Here is a 19350-nt window from a genome sequence, read left to right as displayed (position 1 = left end):
GTGTCGACCATCTACACAACACTGTTATTCTGTCTGTTCAGGGAAGTTTTCCCAGTTGTTCCAGTTCAATTTGCTGAGAGGTGACGGGAAATGAAACTGCTGCCAGGATGACTTTGAACTGAATCAGTAACAGCTAAAAGGCCGACTAAAGGAATCCTTCAGCTGTTAAAGACATGAAACTTATCCACTGCTGACCTTTAATATCCTGGATCATAATATACAGTCTTTAAGAAGAACAAAGTCCCCTCTTGGAAAGTGACCCGCCACATCATTTTTCTTGGCCCTCCAAAATGTGTCCGTAATGTATTCCATCCCTCCCGCACTGGACTTTAACACCGTTAATCTCATTTCTTCCTGTTTATTCTCTATGGCGAGTACATGTGTAATTCCTTTGTTGGCCACAGGTAGGTTTGGCGCTGTTGTGCAGCCTTTTTCAAAGACGGACTCTGGCCGATTTATCGAATGCTGAAAATGTAATAACATAAACGCATTTTTGTCCTCTTATGGCCATTGTATTTAGAATCCTATGCAGTCATCATAACATAACGTTCACACTGCTCTCACCTCAGTATTGTGTGTCGAAATAAAAGCTTTTGTTAAAAAGATTTTATTAAAACATACATTGCAAAATGTTTGAATGCATTGTGTTGTTAAATAAGCTGAGTAATAGAAAATTAGACTCATTATTTGCAACATAATTTTACAATATGTAAGCCTATTGATTTATTGATTAACAATGTGAAAGAAGTTGTGTAACTTTCAATTGTCAAAACAAAAAACAATTCTAAGCCATGGTTTTATATGGCATTAAAATGTTCTTAATTGTTGTTCATTCTTGGAAGTTTTTATCCCAAATAGAAATGTATGAATTCACAAATGTTGGAATAAAATATGATTTTTAAAAATGCTTAAACAGGCTTTTATCTAAAATTATTCATGTTATTATTAATATTTTGTGATTTCAGCTATTTCCATTTAACACTGTGTTATATCATTTTAACATGATAGCAGCCAGGGCTGGACTGACCGTCGGGCATACCGGACATTTTTCCGGTGGGCCGACGCCCCTCGAGGGCCGGTGATGTCGTTTTTTTTGTTTTTTTTTATTGATGTAAAAAATAAAAATAAAAATAAAGTGACCGGCGGGCGGCCCACGATTTCATATTGACGGGGCTAGTCCAATGAAATCTCTCAGCACCTCTTTGGCCCGCCCCTCCCCTCACCGTTTACCCAGGTCATCAATCCTACCATTTGAGCTGAACGGACTAGGAGAGAACAGTTAAAAACCGAAATGGATAAACAACAGAAACGAAAGGGTGGTGCACAGAAGCTGCGAGATAAAAGGCTAAAAAGCCTACAAGCAGCAAAATGTGCGAAGCTTACTGACATGTTTGCAAGTGCTTCCACCCCGACCACAGCACCGGGTGCAGGGCCATCAAGTGCAGGGCCAGGGCCGTCAACCTCATCAGCAGCCCCCAGTGCACGAGTGTCTCCGTAGAACAGTGTAGGCCAAACACAGAGGAAGAAGCTATCGAGGTGGATTCAGAGGTGGAGGAGGAGACAGACGTGACCCAGGGACACATTGAGGAGGTCAGAATAGCCAGCCCGGTAAGAAGTAGGCTAATGTTAGGCGAAATGTTAGCAGAATGACGACATGTTTTTATAATGGGAGGACTGAGGGCTCTCCGTGTGCGTGGAGACTTAAATTAGGTATTTATAGATAAACGACTGGTAGGCTACATCTTCACTACATCAGTATGGGGGGAATTGATCATGCTGAAATTATTACTTATTTTTTCCAGTCAGGCTGGAAGACGAATAAAAAAACCTAGCCTGTTTTTTTTGCACAACCTTGTTGGTTAGGAGGTGTGTGTCTGTGTCTGTGTGTGTGTGTGTGCGTGTGTGCTCGTGCGCGTTTCTGTCACAGAGATCATTCAGAGTCTTTATTTTCAACTAATACTATGAGTAGATTTACTTTATTTGAATGTGTGTAGACAAGGCTAAAACGTATCTAGTGCCATTCCATTTTGTAGGCTTATGTAAAGTTGACTGGTGTGCAGATATTGCAAATACCCAATGACATCGGTCATAGATATCAAGTGTGTCATTAATGTTTATGACACTCTCATGTAGACACCAAAGTGTTCAGTGTTATTTTAGCTTGTGATAACTATATTGTTTGCAGGTGTTACAGGTTACAGTTGTTCATGTAATATTAGTGAAACATTGCTTTGATGAAATGGATTAGTAGGTAACCGGAGAAATACGAAATTAATATTCCTGCCTCTGTCATTTTCGGTCATTTTCAACCCTCCGCTACATCAAACACAGACTGAGGAGTTGCCTTTCTGCTAGCAAACTGGAAGTCTTTATGTTGATGGCCACCGAGTAAGATGTTCTTGTGTCCCTTGATACCGACACACAGTGGTTGACAGAGTGGCAGAGAAGAGCGATTTAATGAAAAAAACTGCTTTTGTAAGGTGAGGAGATTTATTTAAATGAATACATTTGTGTTAGGATTTAATTGCATTTTTCACAGAAAGTGATGAGATTACTTATGTGATCGTATAAATATTCATGGTGGGCCGCCATGACCAAAAAATGCCCGGGCCATTTTTTGGTCCCAGTCCAGCCCTGATAGCAGCCTAACAGAAATAATAACAACAGCCCACATTGAATGGGCTAAAATTCAGCTAAGATAGATCTGCTGCATATAGGACTTTGTCTCGAACACCAAGTAAAAAGAAGATCTGAGTCAGTTCACTTTAACTTCTGTATGCGGCAAATATTTTAAAATAGTGGATTACAAGGAGGCAACATCTGTTTTTGGGACCAGCTGCTGTGGAAAATGATTAGCACTTATGGATATCAAGTTCCATAAAAACCACTCTGTTATCAATCAAACATTCCTCCATAGATCAATAACCCAAATCATGTCTCCTATTCAAGATGGTGAAGACTGAAACAAATTCCATTTTATATCAGTTAAGGGGCTGGTTACACCTGGAGAACAAACTAGTTACTCACACCTACCTTCATCAAGACGTTTTTGTTCTTTATGATCCGACACACATAAATGGAGAGAAAAGAAGAAGAAACAAAGTGAATATTTCATATTAAAAACAACACACCATAAACAAGCTGGAATTAAACTCTCTCTTTTTTTAAGGTGGACTGAAGAGAATCTGTAAACTCTAATCAAGTTGCAGGTTGATCACTGTTCAGAGAACTGAAAATATTTGAATAAAATGTGCTTTGTGTCGACCATCTACACAACACTGTTATTCTGTCTGTTCAGGGAAGTTTTCCCAGTTGTTCCAGTTCAATTTGCTGAGAGGTGACGGGAAATGAAACTGCTGCCAGGATGACTTTGAACTGAATCAGTAACAGCTAAAAGGCCGACTAAAGGAATCCTTCAGCTGTTAAAGACATGAAACTTATCCACTGCTGACCTTTAATATCCTGGATCATAATATACAGTCTTTAAGAAGAACAAAGTCACCTCTTGGAAAATGACCTAACTTTACCCTCAAATCTCAAACACACACTGAAGGACACATTTTCACATCTATGGGCCCAAAACAAAGTGACAGGGTTGTGTTTTCTTACTTCTTGACTTGTAGTGACTTCAGACACCCAAACATGTGCTCTCAAGCACAGAAAAAGGGGATTTTTTTCATGTCCCCTTTAAGTTAGACCAATGGTCCCCAAACTACGGCCCGCCACATCATTTTTTATGGCCCTCCAAAATGTGTCCGTAATGTATTCCATCCCTCCCGCACCGGACTTTAACACCGTTAATCTCATGTCTTCCTGTTTATTCTCTATGGTGAGAACATGTGTAATTCCATTATTGGCCACTGGTAGGTTTGGCGCTGTTACGCAGCCTTTTTCAGAGACGGACTCTGGCCGATTTATCGAATGCTGCAAATGTAATAACATAAACACATTTTTGTCCTCTTATGGCCACTGTATTTAGAATCCTATGCAGCCATCATAACATAACGTCCACACTGCTCTCACCTCAGTATTGTGTGTCAAAATAAATGCTTTTTTAAAAAAGATTTTATTAAAACATACATTGCAAAATGTTTGAATGCGTTGTGTTGTTAAGTAAGCTGAGTAATAGTAAATTAGACTCATTACTTGCAACATAATTTTACAATATGTAGGCCTATTGATTTATTGATTAACAATGTGAAAGAAGTTGTGTAACTTTCAATTGTCAAAACAAAAAACAATTCTAAGCCATGGTTTTATATGGCATTAAAATGTTCTTAATTGTTGTTCATTCTTGGAAGTTTTTATCCCAAATAGAAATGTATGAATTCACAAATGTTGGAATAAAATCTGATTTTTAAAAATGCTTAAACAGGCTTTTATCTAAAATTATTCATGTTATTATTATTATTTTGTGATTTAATTTAAAACTGTGTTATATCATTTTAACATGATAGCAGCCTAACAGAAATAATAACAACAGCCCACATTGAATGGGCTAAAATTCAGCTAAGATAGATCTGCTGCATACAGTAGGCATATTTACTGTAATTTACATGGAAAATCTCCGGCCTCCGGCCCTCTCAAAGAGCCATGCAGAGCAAGCCGGCCCTCTTCAGAAAAAGTTTGGGGACCACTGAGTTAGACTAACAACCAGTCACAGATGCTTCAAGGTGGACTGAATTAAACTGGAAAGCATGATGGACTTCAAACCTGATAACTGACTGCTGAACTTTAAAGGATTCAGAAAAAAAGCAGGACTTTGTCTCTCACACCAAGTAAAAAGAAGATCTGAGTCAGTTCACTTTAACTTCTGTATGCAGCAAATATTTTACAATAGAGGATTACAAGGAGGCAACATCTGTTTTTGGGACCAGCTGCTGTGGAAAATGATTAGCACTTATGGATATCAAGTTCCATAAAAACTACTCTGTTATCAATCAAACATTCCTCCATAGATCAATAACCCAAATCATGTCTCCTATTAAAGATGGTGAAGACTGAAACATGTTCCATTTTATATCAGTTAAGGGGCTGGTTACACCTGGAGAACAAAACAGAAACTCACACCTACCTTCATCACGGCGTTTTTGTTCTTTATGGTCCGACACGCATAAATGGAGAGAAAAGAAGAAGAAACAAAGTGAATATTTCATATTAAAAACAACACACCATAAACAAGCAGGAATTAAACTCTCTCTTTCTTTAAGGTGGACTGAAGAGAATCTGTAAACTCTAATCAAGTTGCAGCTTGATCACTGTTCAGAGAACTGAAAATATTTGAATAAAATGTGCTTTGTGTCGACCATCTACACATAGGGTGACCACCTGCTCATAAGCCCAAGGGGGGACAAGGGGTATGTTTATGGGGGACAAGGGGGGACAAGGGGTATGTTTATGGGGGACAAGGGGGGACGCCGCCCCGCCGCCAGACTCTTAGTGGTTTACCCATTTCTAGCACATACTACCTTACATGGTATATCAATTTATATATATATAGCCTATATATATTGATTCCTCTGTTATTGGTGATGTAATATATAACAATAATAATGATAACAATAATATTTTGAACATTCAATGATGGCGTTTGACGTCGTATTCACCCCCATGTCCGATTGAGAAGGATGATTTACACAAGTCACAAAATGCCCTCTCGGCGTACGTACCCCTCAACGAATTTCACCCATTCATACACATTTTCCCATTCTTTCCGGTACATACATTTTCGCTTTTTAATTGGAGGTGCCTCACCTGCCATTTTCCCCTGTGTTTTTTTTATCCACAAACCACAATCCACAACTAGTTCTAGCCAAGTATGCCGCGCCAACTGACTGACTGAAGTGCCTAGTGATGAGGCGCGTGAATTGACGTTCATCATCACTGCGAACGTTGAGTCAATTGTCATGGCAACAACAAATATTTGATAACAGCCAGCCTGTCAGATGCGACTGCAAGGGGTGTGTGTGTGTGCGCGCGTGTGTGGATCTGTTGTAGCTCTACAGTCTGCGGCGACTGTGCTGTTCTGAAATGTCAAGTAACGCTCGTTTGGCTATCTGGGTGGCGCGGGGAAAGTGACAACCCCAGCAAGAATCAATTATGCGGGACAAGCTCTGAATTTGCGGGACGGACTATTTTGGCCTCAAACGCTGTACGCGCACGCGCTACGCGGGACGGTTGGTCACCCTATCTACACAACACTGTTATTCTGTCTGTTCAGGGAAGTTTTCCCAGTTGTTCCAGTTCAATTTGCTGAGAGGTGACGGGAAATTAAACTGCTGCCAGGATGACTTTGAACTGAATTAGTAACAGCTAAAAGGCCGACTAAAGGAATCCTTCAGCTGTTAAAGACATGAAACTTATTCACTGCTGACCTTTAATATCCTGGATCATAATATACAGTCTTTAAGAAGAACAAAGTCACCTCTTGGAAAGTGACCTAACTTTACCCTCAAATCTCAAGCACACACTGAATGACACATTTTCACATCTATGGGCCCAAAACAAAGTGACAGGGTTGTGTTTTCTTACTTCTTGACTTGTAGTGACTTCAGCCACCCAAACATGTGCTCTCAAGCACAGAAAAAGGGGATTTTTTTCATGTCCCCTTTAAGTTAGACCAATTGTCCCAAAACTACGGCCCGCCACATCATTTTTCTTGGCCCTCCAAAATGTGTCCGTAATGTATTCCATCCCTCCCGCACCGGACTTTAACACCGTTAATCTCATTTCTTCCTGTTTATTCTCTATGGTGAGTACATGTGTAATTCCTTTGTTGGCCACTGCTATGTTTTGGCGCTGTTGCGCAGCCTTTTTCAGAGACGGACTCTGGCCGATTTATCGAATGCTGCAAATGTAATAACATAAACACATTTTTGTCCTCTTATGGCCACTGTATTTAGAATCCTATGCAGTCATCATAACATAACGTTCACACTGCTCTCACCTCAGTATTGTGTGTCGAAATAAAAGCTTTTGTTAAAAAGATTTTATTAAAATATACATTGCAAAATGCCATGTTCCGTGCCTCCATTGTTGAGGCGGCCGACCGGAGCTGTGGCCGCAAGGTGGTCGGTGCCTGTCGTGGCGGCAATCCCCGAACCCGCTGGTGGACCCCAGTGGTGAGGGAGGCCGTCAAGCTGAAGAAGGAGTCCTATCGGGCCTTTTTGGCCAGTGGGACTCTGGAAGCAGCTGATGGGTACCGACAGGCCAAGCGGAACGCAGCCTCGGCGGTTGCTGAGGCAAAAACTCGGGCTTGGGAGGAGTTCGGGGAGGCCATGGAGAACGATTTCCGGACGGCCTCGAGGAGATTCTGGTCCACCATTCGGCGGCTCAGGGGGGGGAAGCGGTGCACCGTCAACACCGTGTATGGTGAGGGCGGGGCTCTGCTGACTTCAACTAGGGACGTCGTGAGTCGGTGGGGGGAATACTTCGAGGGCCTCCTCAATCCTACCGACACGCCTTCCGATGAGGAAGCAGAGTTGGGGAGCTCGGACGTGGGACCTCCCATTTCTGGGGCTGAGGTTGCCGAGGTGGTCAAAAAACTCCTCGGTGGCAAGGCCCCAGGAGTGGATGAGGTCCGTCCTGAGTTCCTCAAGGCTCTGGATGTTGTGGGGCTGTCTTGGTTGACACGCCTCTGCAGCATCGCGTGGACATCGGGGGCAGTGCCTCTGGACTGGCAGATCGGGGTGGTGGTCCCCCTCTTTAAAAAGGGGGACCGGAGGGTGTGTTCCAACTATAGGGGGATCACACTCCTCAGCCTCCCTGGTAAGGTCTTTTCGGGGGTACTGGAGAGGAGGATCCGCCGGATAGTCGAATCTCGGATTCAGGAGGTGCAGTGTGGTTTTTGTCCTGGCCGTGGAACAGTGGACCAGCTCTATACCCTCCGCAGGATCCTGGAGGGAGCATGGGAGTTCGCCCAACCGGTCTACATGTGTTTTGTGGACTTGGAGAAGGCGTTCGACCGTGTCCCTCGGGGACTCTTGTGGGGGGTGCTCCGGGAGTATGGAGTGCCGGACTCCTTGATATGGGCTGTTCGGTCTCTGTATGACCGGTGTCAGAGTTTGGTCCGCATTGCCGGCAGTAAGTCGGACATGTTTCCTGTGAGAGTTGGACTCCGTCAGGGCTGCCCTTTGTCACCGATTCTGTTCATAATTTTTATGGACAGAATTTCTAGGCGCAGCCAGGGCGTTGAGGGGGTCCGGTTTGGCGACCTCAGAATCGGGTCTCTGCTTTTTGCGGACGATTTGGTTCTGTTGGCGTCGTCGGGCCGTGACCTTCAGCTCTCACTGGAGCGGTTCGCAGCCGAGTGTGAAGCGGCTGGGATGACCATCAGCACCTCCAAATCTGAGACCATGGTCTTCGGCCGGAAAAGGGTGGAATGCTCTCTCCGGGTCGGGAATGAGATCCTTCCCCAAGTGGAGGAGTTCAAGTATCTCGGGGTCTTGTTCACGAGTGAGGGACGAATGGAACAGGAGATTGACAGACGGATCGGTGCGGCGTCTGCAGTGATGCGGGCTCTGCACCGGCCCGTCGTGGTGAAGAAGGAGCTGAGCCAGAAGGCGAAGCTCTCGATTTACCGGTCAATCTATGTTCCTACCCTCACCTATGGTCACGAGCTGTGGGTAGTGACCGAAAGAACGAGATCGCGAATACAAGCGGCCGAAATGAGTTTCCTCCGCAGGGTGTCTGGGCTCTCCCTTAGAGATAGGGTGAGAAGCTCGGTCATCCGGGAGGGGCTCGGAGTAGAACCGCTGCTCCTCCGCATCGAGAGGAGTCAGATGAGGTGGCTCGGGCATCTGGTGAGAATGCCTCCTGGACGCCTCCCCGGTGAGGTGTTCCGGGCCCGTCCCACTGGGAGGAGGCCCCGGGGAAGACCCAGGACACGTTGGAGAGACTATGTCTCTCGGCTGGCCTGGGAACGCCTCGGGGTCCCCCCAGAGGAGCTGGAGGAAGTGGCCGGGGACAGGGACGTCTGGGTCTCTCTGCTCAAGCTGCTGCCCCCGCGACCCGATCCCCGGACCAGCGGAAGATAATGGATGGATGGATGGACATTGCAAAATGTTTGAATGCATTGTGTTGTTAAATAAGCTGAGTAATAGAAAAGTAGACTCATTATTTGCAACATAACTTTTGCAATATGTAGGCCTATTGATTTATTGATTAACAATGTGAAAGAAGTTGTGTAACTTTCAAATGTCAAAACAAAACAATTCTAAGCCATGGTTTTATATGGCATTAAGATGTTCTTAATTGTTGTTCATTCTTGGAAGTTTTTTATGCCAAATAGAATTGTGTGAGTTCACAAATGTTGGAATAAAATATGATTTTTAAAAATGCTTAAAGGCCAACTTCCACTAAAAACCGGTTTTACTCGCTCCTTCTGAAAAAGGGAGGCTCACCCCTAGTTACATACACGTACTAGGCTTCCAAGTGTTGCGTCACCTCCACAGGCTGTTTTCCCGAATTTACAGAAACAATGCAGAGCCACGAGCGAATCAGAAAAGCCTGTACATTCTACGTAGAACTGAAAAAAGGCGTTGCCCACTTGGGATTATGCCCGCCCCCCTCGGACGGGCCCTATAACTAAGCAGAAACCTGTAGTCTGTGGGGCTCCTCATTCCTCCTCATCGAGCCTCTCACTACCACCTTTCCATAAACTACATTTGACACTGAGCATATACAGAATGTTATTTTCAGGAGTTGCTAAAAAAAAAACAAGCAAATAACTAGTTTAACCTTTCCCTGGCTAACCTAATACTAACGCTGCACACAGAGACTTCACAGCCACCATGGCAAATTACATAGACCGGGGAACGTGTTTGAACAAGGGGGGGCCACAATCGCAAGAGGGGGTTGTTGTGTTATCTCTTACATTGGCTGATAACAATGACGAGACGGAGAGCGGAGTTCAGTTAACTCATGTTTTTCTTCTCAACTCAAGTGTGCATCACATAAACAGGTCCGTGTAGCAACCTCAACCTAGCATAGCTAGATCCCGTACACAACACCTCCCCCTTTAAGTAAGAACCCCCATTTCTTTAACCTTTTTACGTAGTACTGACTCCTACAGTAAACTCGGTTATTTCCAAATCTGAACACAATATTTATGAACACTTATAAACATCCATAAAACACTTTTCCCTTCTTCTTTTCTTTGACACAGTCACTTATAAATCCAGGCGTACTGGAGGGCGTGAGACTCTGCCTGAGAAAGTGACATATGGTGTATTAGAGCCATCAGTAATCATGTGTCTGATAGTCTCTCTGACGACAGGAGTGAGTGTATCTGTGTTACCCGGCTCTGGATTTTTTTCGGGTGTATCCGGTGTTGTCTGACAGGGTTGAGGGTGTTGTATGGTGCGCATGTGTGTGCGATTTCTTCTGACCTGTCCCTCATTAGTGTGTATGATGTATGACCTGGGTGTTGTTGCATGTTGTATGACAGTCCCTTTTTTGTTCTCTCTTGGGAGCCACACATTTTGACCAGGTTGGAGCAGGTGCAGAGGACGTGCTCTGTGGCGTAAGTTGTAACGCTGTTGTTGTTTCTTCTTTGCCTGTTCCTCTGATTTCCTGTAACTTTTTATGTTGGGCCAACGAGGCCGTAGAGATGTTGGGAGCTGTGGTATGGTAGAGCGTATCTGTCTTCCCATGAGAAGTTGTGCCGGTGAGTAGCCGCTTTCCAGAGGTGTGGCCCGGTACGACAACAAAGCCTTTGCCTTCTCACCTCCTCCTTTCCACAGTCCTTTGACCGTAGCCACAGCACGCTCGGCCTCCCCATTCGCTTGAGGATAATGCGGGCTACTGGTGATGTGGGTGAACCCATACTCTGTAGCAAAGGCCTTGAAGGGAGCCCCACTGTACTGCGGCCCGTTATCAGACATGACTGTTTCCGGCACTCCATGACGCCCAAACACATCCTTCAGAGCCGCCACAACAGTCTCAGAAGAGGCCACGTTGAGATGGGCCACCTCTATGTAGCGTGAAAAATAGTCCACTATCAAAAGATAAGTCTTTTTCTCCCAGAAAAACAAGTCCGTGCCAACTCTCTGCCAGGGTCTGTCCTGCACTGGTGTAGTCAGCAAGGGCTCTCTGTGTTCTGCTCTGTGCTGTGAACATGTACTGCAGTTTTCCACCATCTGACTGATGTGTACAGACAGACCAGGCCACCACACTGACTGGCGGGCCCTAGCTCTGCACTTGACAATCCCTTGATGTCCACTGTGAAGATTATGGAGAATTTCCTGTCTCATGCAGTGGGGAACCACAATCCTTTGGCCCCTGAGTAGCAACTCTCCAGCCACAGTGAGACTTTCTCTTTCAGGCCAGTATGGCCCCAGGTCTGGTGGGAGGGCATGTTTTTCAGGCCACTCAGTTTTGCAGTAACTGATGAGCTTAGCACAGACAGGGTCAGCTTTTTGTTTCACCTGTATAGCTGTTAACCTCGCTTCTGTTGCAGGGAGGCTTTGAATGACTGTATCCACGAACACTTTGACTTCTGCCTCATCGTCTTTCTCTTTTTGTGTCCATGTGTGTTTCGCAGGAGCTCTTGATAATGTGTCTGCAGTTATCAGATTTTTACCAGGAACATGCACAATGTCAAACCTGAATCTGAGCAGCCTCAGTCGGAACCTCATCACTCTTGGCGGGAGCTCATCTAGTGCTTTGGTGCTGAGCAGTGGCACTAGAGGCTTGTGGTCAGTTTCTAACCTGAACTTCAGTCCCAAGAGGTATGATGAGAGACGCTCGCAAGCCCACGTAGCCGCCAGAGCCTCTTTTTCGATCTGTGCGTACTGTTTTTCTGTCTCTGACAGTCCTCTTGAAATGAACATGACGGGCTTCCATGTGTCGTCCGTCTGTTTCTGGGTCAAGACACCCCCGAGCCCAAAAGATGAGGCATCCGCCGAAACACATGTCTCTGCTGTAGGAGAATATGTGGCTAGCACTTGTGAGGAACTCAGTTCTGACTTAAGTCTCTGAAATGCCTCCTTCTGTGGCGCCTCCCAGCACCATTCATTTTTTTCACACAGCAGATCTTTGATTGGGCGGGTGTATGAGGCCAGGTGGGGTAAAAACTTGCTGAGATAGTTGGCCATCCCCATTACTCTTTTCACCCCTTCAACGTCTGTTGGTTCTGGCATCTCCATTATAGCTCTGATCTTGCCTGGATCCGCCATCACACCCTCTGCTGTGACTTTGTGGCCCAGAAACGTGATGCTGCTCTTTGCAAACTCACATTTTTCAGCATTCAGGGTCAGTCCCTCACGCTCCAGCTTTTTCAATACCTGATGAAGTCTCTCATTGTGTTGATGTACATCCTCTCCATACACCAAAATATCATCAGCATGACACACCACACCTGCACACTCCTCTAGCATCTGTGACATGCGACGCTGGAAGTGCTCAGGGGCCGATGAGATCCCGAAGGGCAGGCGGTTGAAGGCATATCGCCCGAATGGGGTGATGAAGGTCGTTAGGAGTGAGCTCTCCTCCGACAACGGGATTTGCCAGAAACCGGAAGCTGCGTCCAGCTTTGTAAACACCTTTGATCCCGTCATTATGGCTAGTGTGTGGTCGACTGTAGGGAGGATGTGTCTCTCTCGTCGCACCCACTTATTTAGGTGCGTCAGGTCCACACACAACCTAATCTTCTCACGAGGTTTGGGGACCGTGACCAAACCAGCGCATCATGGTGTGGGTTGTGTCACTTTTGAAATCACGCCCATGTTCTCCATACGCTCCAGCTCTGCACGTACCTTGTCCCGAAGTGGCAGGGGTACTCGGCGTGGCGTTGACAGGGCGTAGGGAACTGCATCTGGCTCCAGTTCAATGGTGTAGGGTTCCTTTAATTTCCCTAAGCCAGAGAACACTGTGGGGTATTGAGTTTTGACATCCTCCTTTTTCCCTTCTACCGTGTGGAGACGGCTTATTAGTTTGAGGGCTTCTATTGCAGGGAGGCCAAGTAGGGGCTTAGACAGATCTCTAACAGCATAAACAAGTTGTTCTGTTGCTCTCCCTTTTATGGTCAGTTTCCCCTTAAAGCAGCCTTTAACATCCAACTTGTGCCTGCCTGGTCCATACAGTACTTTTGGCGTTGGTTGCAGTGTCCCATGCTTTTTAATGGAATGCATGCTGCTTGGGATTGCTGTGACCTCGGCCCCAGTGTCCAGTTTGAAAACAGTCTCATTCCCGTTCAAATGTAGCAGTTCAATCCACTCACTGGCTTCTTTCGAGCACATTTCTCCTAAGAAAGTGAAATCCTCATTTTCATTATTTTCTATCTGCACCTGTGTAATGTCATGTACAACACTGCCTGACCTGCATTTCTTTGCGAAATGTCCTTTTTTGTGACATTTCCTGCACTCAGCATCACGGGCCGGACAGTCTTTCCACAGGTGTTTCTTTGAGTGTCCACACCGGCCACATCCTGAAGACTGTGTGTCATTTTTTCTCTTTTTGCCCCCTGCTAGTCTTTTTATATATGACCTCCACTTGTCCAGTTGCTTGCTCTGTCCCCCTTATCACTGGCTGTTGTTTTTTTACTGTTGCACTCTGTTTCACTCTTGTAATGGCTTTTTCTAATGTTAAATCTGCATCTAACTGCAAGCTTTCTGATAGCCTGGCATCTCGTATGCCTACAACTATCCGGTCCCTTATTAACTCTTCTCTCAGGACCCCGAATTCACAGTGTTCAGCCAGTGTGTGTACTGCAGTAATGAAAGATTCCACACTCTCTCCGGGCTCCTGGCTCCGTCTGTTGAAGCATGCTCTTTCAAATATAACGTTCCGCTTGCTGACACAGTGCGCATTGAAAGCTTCTGTGACGCGCTTGTATGACTTTTTCTCTGTGTCTGTCAGAGGTAGTACATTCAGAATGTCTTCGGCGTCGTCACCAGCCGCATACATGAAAGCATTCACCTGAAACTCCTCCGACTGTTTATCCAGTCCTGACGCTATTCTGTAGCGTTCGAAGCGTTTCATCCATCTCGGCCATTCATTAGCGTCCTTGAAGTCAAACTTGCCTGGTGGGGCTAGCTGTGGTGCTAGCGGTGGAGCTGGCGGTGGGGCTGGCGGTGCGGCCGCTGTTGCCGCTGCTGCCGCTGCTTGCATATTTCCCTCGTTCTCGCTCTCCTCTTTTTTTTTTTTTTTTTTTTTTTTCAGGTTTAGTTTGTCCTCTGAGTTCACTATCCCACTTCTGACACCATGTTGTGTTATCTCTTACATTGGCTGATAACAATGACGAGACGGAGAGCGGAGTTCAGTTAACTCATGTTTTTCTTCTCAACTCAAGTGTGCATCACATAAACAGGTCCGTGTAGCAACCTCAACCTAGCATAGCTAGATCCCGTACACAACAGGGGTCACCAAAATTTTAGGTCGGGCATGATGCATAGCCGAGGCTCTGCACAGTATACACAGACACGCACGTAATGCCATCAGTCAGCCAGCACGGAACAGCGCAGAACAAAATGCACAGAAAGGTACCTCGATGGTCGGTAGTAACGCAACTGAAGCTGCTTGCTTGTACCAGTACTAAAGCACTATGAGAAACACTGAACCCAGAGAAGTGCACGTCCTGTAAGATGTTAACTCAATTTAAACTCGCTTGTACAATGCAGAATAAAAAGAAGAGGGACAGACAGGGACGTTTGGGTTTCTCTGCTCAAGCTGCTGCCCCGCGACCCGATCCCAGGAAAAGCGGCAGATAATGGCTGGCACACAGCGGTGCTAATAAAAACATTGACTTACCCTTAAAACTTCCCAAAGGCTTGCCTGCGTCAAAATGTTGTCCACCACTACTCCGAAATCACGCTGGTCGAAGCGCCCCTCTCGTTGTGAAAAACCTGTCCCTTGCACCTTCCTGGTTCTTTTTAGCACATCGGAATTGCTTGGTTGATGAGGCGTAAGATCCCTGCAGCACTCACTTGAACAGTGCCCATTGCTAGCCTCAGCGAGCTTTGGTTCGATTAGCGTAGTAGTTGAAGAACATTCGTCACTAGCCCCTTTCACACTGAGACCCGCTACCATCGCGGGTCCAAATTGCCACTTCGACCGCGTCGAGCAATGTGAAAGCTTGGCGTGTTAGGTGACCTGTGTAACTTGATGTTAAACAGAGTGAAACTAGTCCTCACATGTCGCTGTTGTTCTGAATCAGCTGTGCATTCTGTCCTCACGTTACGTCACGCCACTCCTACCCGCGTCAATTGCTGTCACATCAAACTCCGCTCGGCAAAAAGCTTTCCCATCAGATGATGCTGTGCTTTTTACTTGTTTTGCTTTTAAATATTCAAAAATAGGGTTGTGCCTTTTCATTTTGGTTGTATATTCCAGCCACGAACAATCGCGCAATTTTCAGTGCTGCGCGCTCTCGGATACACACAGAGCGGTGAGGGGGGGGGGGGGGGGGTTCCTTTATTCATTGGGGGGGAGCCAATCAGAGACGCCTCATTATCGCGTCACGGATATGCAGGAGAAATACCGGAAAACCCTGTCGTTTCTTGTCAAGCCATTCTTCCTGCCCACAAAAACAGCTTGAAGCAAAGCAACCATAATGTTTTTTTAAACAGAATCGACGCCTAATGCATTCAATAACAATGGTGAACACAATGAAATGACGATGGAAGTTGGTCTTTAAACAGGCTTTTATTTAAAATTATTCATGTTATTATTAATATTTTGTGATTTCAGCTATTTCCATTTAAAACTGTGTTATATCATTTTAACATGATAGCAGCCTAACAGAAATAATAACAACAGCCCACATTGAATGGGCTAAAATTCAGCTAAGATAGATCTGCTGCATACAGTAGGCATATTTACTGTAATTCACATGGAAAATCTCCGGCCTCCGGCCCTCTCAAAGAGCCATGCAGAGCGAGCCGGCCCTCTTTAGAAAAAGTTTGGGGACCACTGAGTTAGACTAACAACCAGTCACAGATGCTTCAAGGTGGACTGAATTAAACTGGAAAGCATGATGGACTTCAAACCTGATAACTGACTGCTGAACTTTAAAGGATTCAGAAAAAAGCAGGACTTTGTCTCTCACACCAGTGTTGGGAGTAACGAGTTACAAAAGTAATGCATTACTGTAATGCATTACGTTTTGCTGTAACGTGGTAATGTAAGGCATTACAAAAATAATATTGGTAATATTTTACTCGGTACAAATCTCAGTAACGCACGTTACAATGCATTTTTTTTTTTTAAATACAAATTCCCAGCCTGCGAGATTAGCAGAGGGGGGGAAATATCCACGCAATGTTTACTTCCTGCTCCGGCTACTACTAGAGAACTATCGATTGAGGAGAAGTATTCGGGAGATGGGCATACATACGCTCATTATTTTCAGTATGTCAGAGACAAGGAGGATACAAAGAACATTACAGTTAAGTGCACTTTGTGTGCGAAACCAAAACAACTCTCTACCTCGCGAAATAGCACAAGTAATTTAACGAAGCATCTAGCGCGGTGCCATGCTAACATCAAGCTAGTAACCAAAAGAAAGCAAACTGAGGACGAGAGCGGAGGAAAAACTTGTTTTTTTCTGTGAATGAAAGATAATAACGGGAGAGAAATGTAAAAAGGGTTGTGCATCTTGTCATGTCTTTAGGTGTTAGGTTCAAATATACAGTAGTAGGCTCTAGCTTTCAATATGAATTTGCCTAAAGTAACTAGCCTGGGAATTCCCATGCTGCTTTGCGCTCGATTTCATTCTCACTGCAAAGTCAGCCTGGAAACCACCGCCCTTATTTTTGCTAGAGTTTGGGAACCAATCACAGAACGGGGGGGGGGGCAGCAAGACGATGACGACGTCTATGCGCTACACCGAAGCTTGTAGAGCGTTAATCCAACATGACAGCGGACACAACGTTACCGTTCAATGCAGCCTTAGAAAGTGTTTCGGAGTAGATTCACCCTAGGGTCATTTGAACCGTGACATCCAGCCAAGTAGCCCACCCAAAGTTTTTCCGATATTGGCTGAACATCAGCTGAGTTACCGAGTTATCCCGAATAGCTTAGCACAAGCGCTAACGGACCCTGGCAGTATCTCCAAAATTACCACACTAAAATCACATGTCATGACACCAAACTTCTACAGTTGTACAAATATGGTCTGTACTCACAAAACGATGCATTTGGAAGTTTGTACATAGTCCAGGAGTTCATTATTATCATCAACACAAGCCTGATAGCTTTTCTGCTGCTAAAGCTTCGTTGACGTCACTTCTGGGAGCTGGGAGCTTCAAAGTAAGATGAGGGTTGATCTACTACTGTAGACAACAAAGCAAGGCTGCTCAATTTCTCCATTATTAAAATAAATTCACAACTCTACAACATAAAAATTCATGTAGAATATAGCATATAGGCCTACTTTGTTGTCAATTTAAGTAGCTTAGAGCGCAAGTTTACTTTTATTTTCCATTTTTTTCTTCTTCCTCGTCGAATTTCTGTCGTCATCTGGTATAAGTGATACAATTGGCTATGAATCGCGCGCAAAGCAGCATGGGAAGAACCTGACGTCATTTGATAGACATTCGTAGCGCCCAATAAACGGCTCTAAGCATTCGTAAACCAGGCCTCAAATACGAGAAAATGCACACCTAGTTCCCAGACCACCATCTCATCGAGATTGTGGACGCGTCAGCCAGGCTATAAAGTAACAGTGTATATATCACAATATGTATTGTGCCATGAGCCATAACTGCGGCCATTATATTGTACTGTGGTTAGCCTTAAGCCTAGCTCACTCATTATGCCATACCTCATCACCTCCTACTGGATGTCTTAATGAGCTGGATTGAATGCAATAAGATCTATTGAGAACGCCAAATCCATATTTCCAGTTATTTTGATGAAAGTAATGTAAAAGTAATGCAAAAGTAGTGTAATGCCTTACAATTCAAAGACAGTAATATTGTAATGTAAGGCATTACTTTGAAATGACAGTAATAAGTAATAAATAATGCATTACGTATGTGAAGTAACTTGCCCAACACTGTCTCACACCAAGTAAAAAGAAGATCTGAGTCAGTTCACTTTAACTTCTGTATGCAGCAAATATTTTACAATAGAGGATTACAAGGAGGCAACATCTGTTTTTGGGACCAGCTGCTGTGGAAAATGATTAGCACTTATGGATATCAAGTTCCATAAAAACTACTCTGTTATCAATCAAACATTCCTCCATAGATCAATAACCCAAATCATGTCTCCTATTAAAGATGGTGAAGACTGAAACATATTCCATTTTATATCAGTTAAGGGGCTGGTTACACCTGGAGAACAAAACAGTTACTCACACCTACCGTCTTCACGGCGTTTTTGTTCTTTATGGTCCGACACACATAAATGGAGAGAAAATAAGAAGAAACAAAGTGAATATTTCATATTAAAAACAACACACCATAAACAAGCTGGAATGAAACCCTCTCTTTCTTTAAGGTGGACTGAAGAGAATCTGTAAACTCTGATCAAGTTGAAAATTGATCACTGTTCAGAGAACTGAAAATATTTGAATAAAATGTGCTTTGTGTCGACCATCTACACAACACTGTTATTCTGTCTGTTCAGGGAAGTTTTCCCAGTTGTTCCAGTTCAATTTGCTGAGAGGTGACGGGAAATGAAACTGCTGCCAGGATGACTTTGAACTGAATCAGTAACAGCTAAAAGGCCGACTAAAGGAATCCTTCAGCTGTTAAAGACATGAAACTTATCCACTGCTGACCTTTAATATCCTGGATCATAATATACAGTCTTTAAGAAGAACAAAGTCACCTCTTGGAAAGTGACCCGCCACATCATTTTTTTTTGGCCCTCCAAAATGTGTCCGTAATGTATTCCATCCCTCCCGCACCGGACTTTAACACCGTTAATCTCATTTCTTCCTGTTTATTCTCTATGGCGAGTACATGTGTAATTCCTTTGTTGGCCACTGCTATGTTTTGGCGCTGTTGCGCAGCCTTTTTCAGAGAAGGACTCTGGCCGATTTATCGAATGCTGCAAATGTAATAACATAAACACATTTTTGTCCTCTTATGGCCACTGTATTTAGAATCCTATGCAGTCATCATAACATAACGTCCACACTGCTCTCACCTCAGTATTGTGTGTCAAAATAAAAGCTTTTGTTAAAAAGATTTTATTAAAACATACATTGCAAAATGTTTGAATGCATTGTGTTGTTAAATAAGCTGAGTAATAGAAAATTAGACTAATTATTTGCAACATAAGTTTTGAAATATGTACGCCTATGGATTTATTGATTAACAATGTGAAAGAAGTTGTGTAACTTTCAATTGTCAAAACAAAACAATTCTAAGCCATGGTTTTATATGGCATTAAAATGTTCTT

The 19350-nt window shown here is 44.3% G+C and overlaps 1 long non-coding RNA gene across 1 annotated transcript in view; it reads right to left on the bottom strand.

Moving 5' to 3' along the window:
- The window catches only part of LOC142381833 (uncharacterized), a 33032-nt gene that overhangs the window by 7287 nt on the left and 6395 nt on the right, over positions 1 to 19350 (bottom strand). The window contains exons 4-6 of the long non-coding RNA XR_012769903.1: positions 18306 to 18326; positions 5075 to 5095; positions 3034 to 3054 (exon numbers count right to left, since the gene is read on the bottom strand). This is a non-coding gene — a long non-coding RNA (uncharacterized LOC142381833). The remainder of the gene's footprint in view (positions 1 to 3033; positions 3055 to 5074; positions 5096 to 18305; positions 18327 to 19350) is intronic.

The sequence above is a fragment of the Odontesthes bonariensis genome, chromosome 6 (assembly GCF_027942865.1).
Source record: "Odontesthes bonariensis isolate fOdoBon6 chromosome 6, fOdoBon6.hap1, whole genome shotgun sequence".
In the NCBI taxonomy this organism is placed as follows: domain Eukaryota; kingdom Metazoa; phylum Chordata; class Actinopteri; order Atheriniformes; family Atherinopsidae; genus Odontesthes; species Odontesthes bonariensis.
The sequence above is the reverse complement of the archived record's forward strand: the minus strand, read 5'-3'. Positions and strand labels throughout refer to the sequence as shown.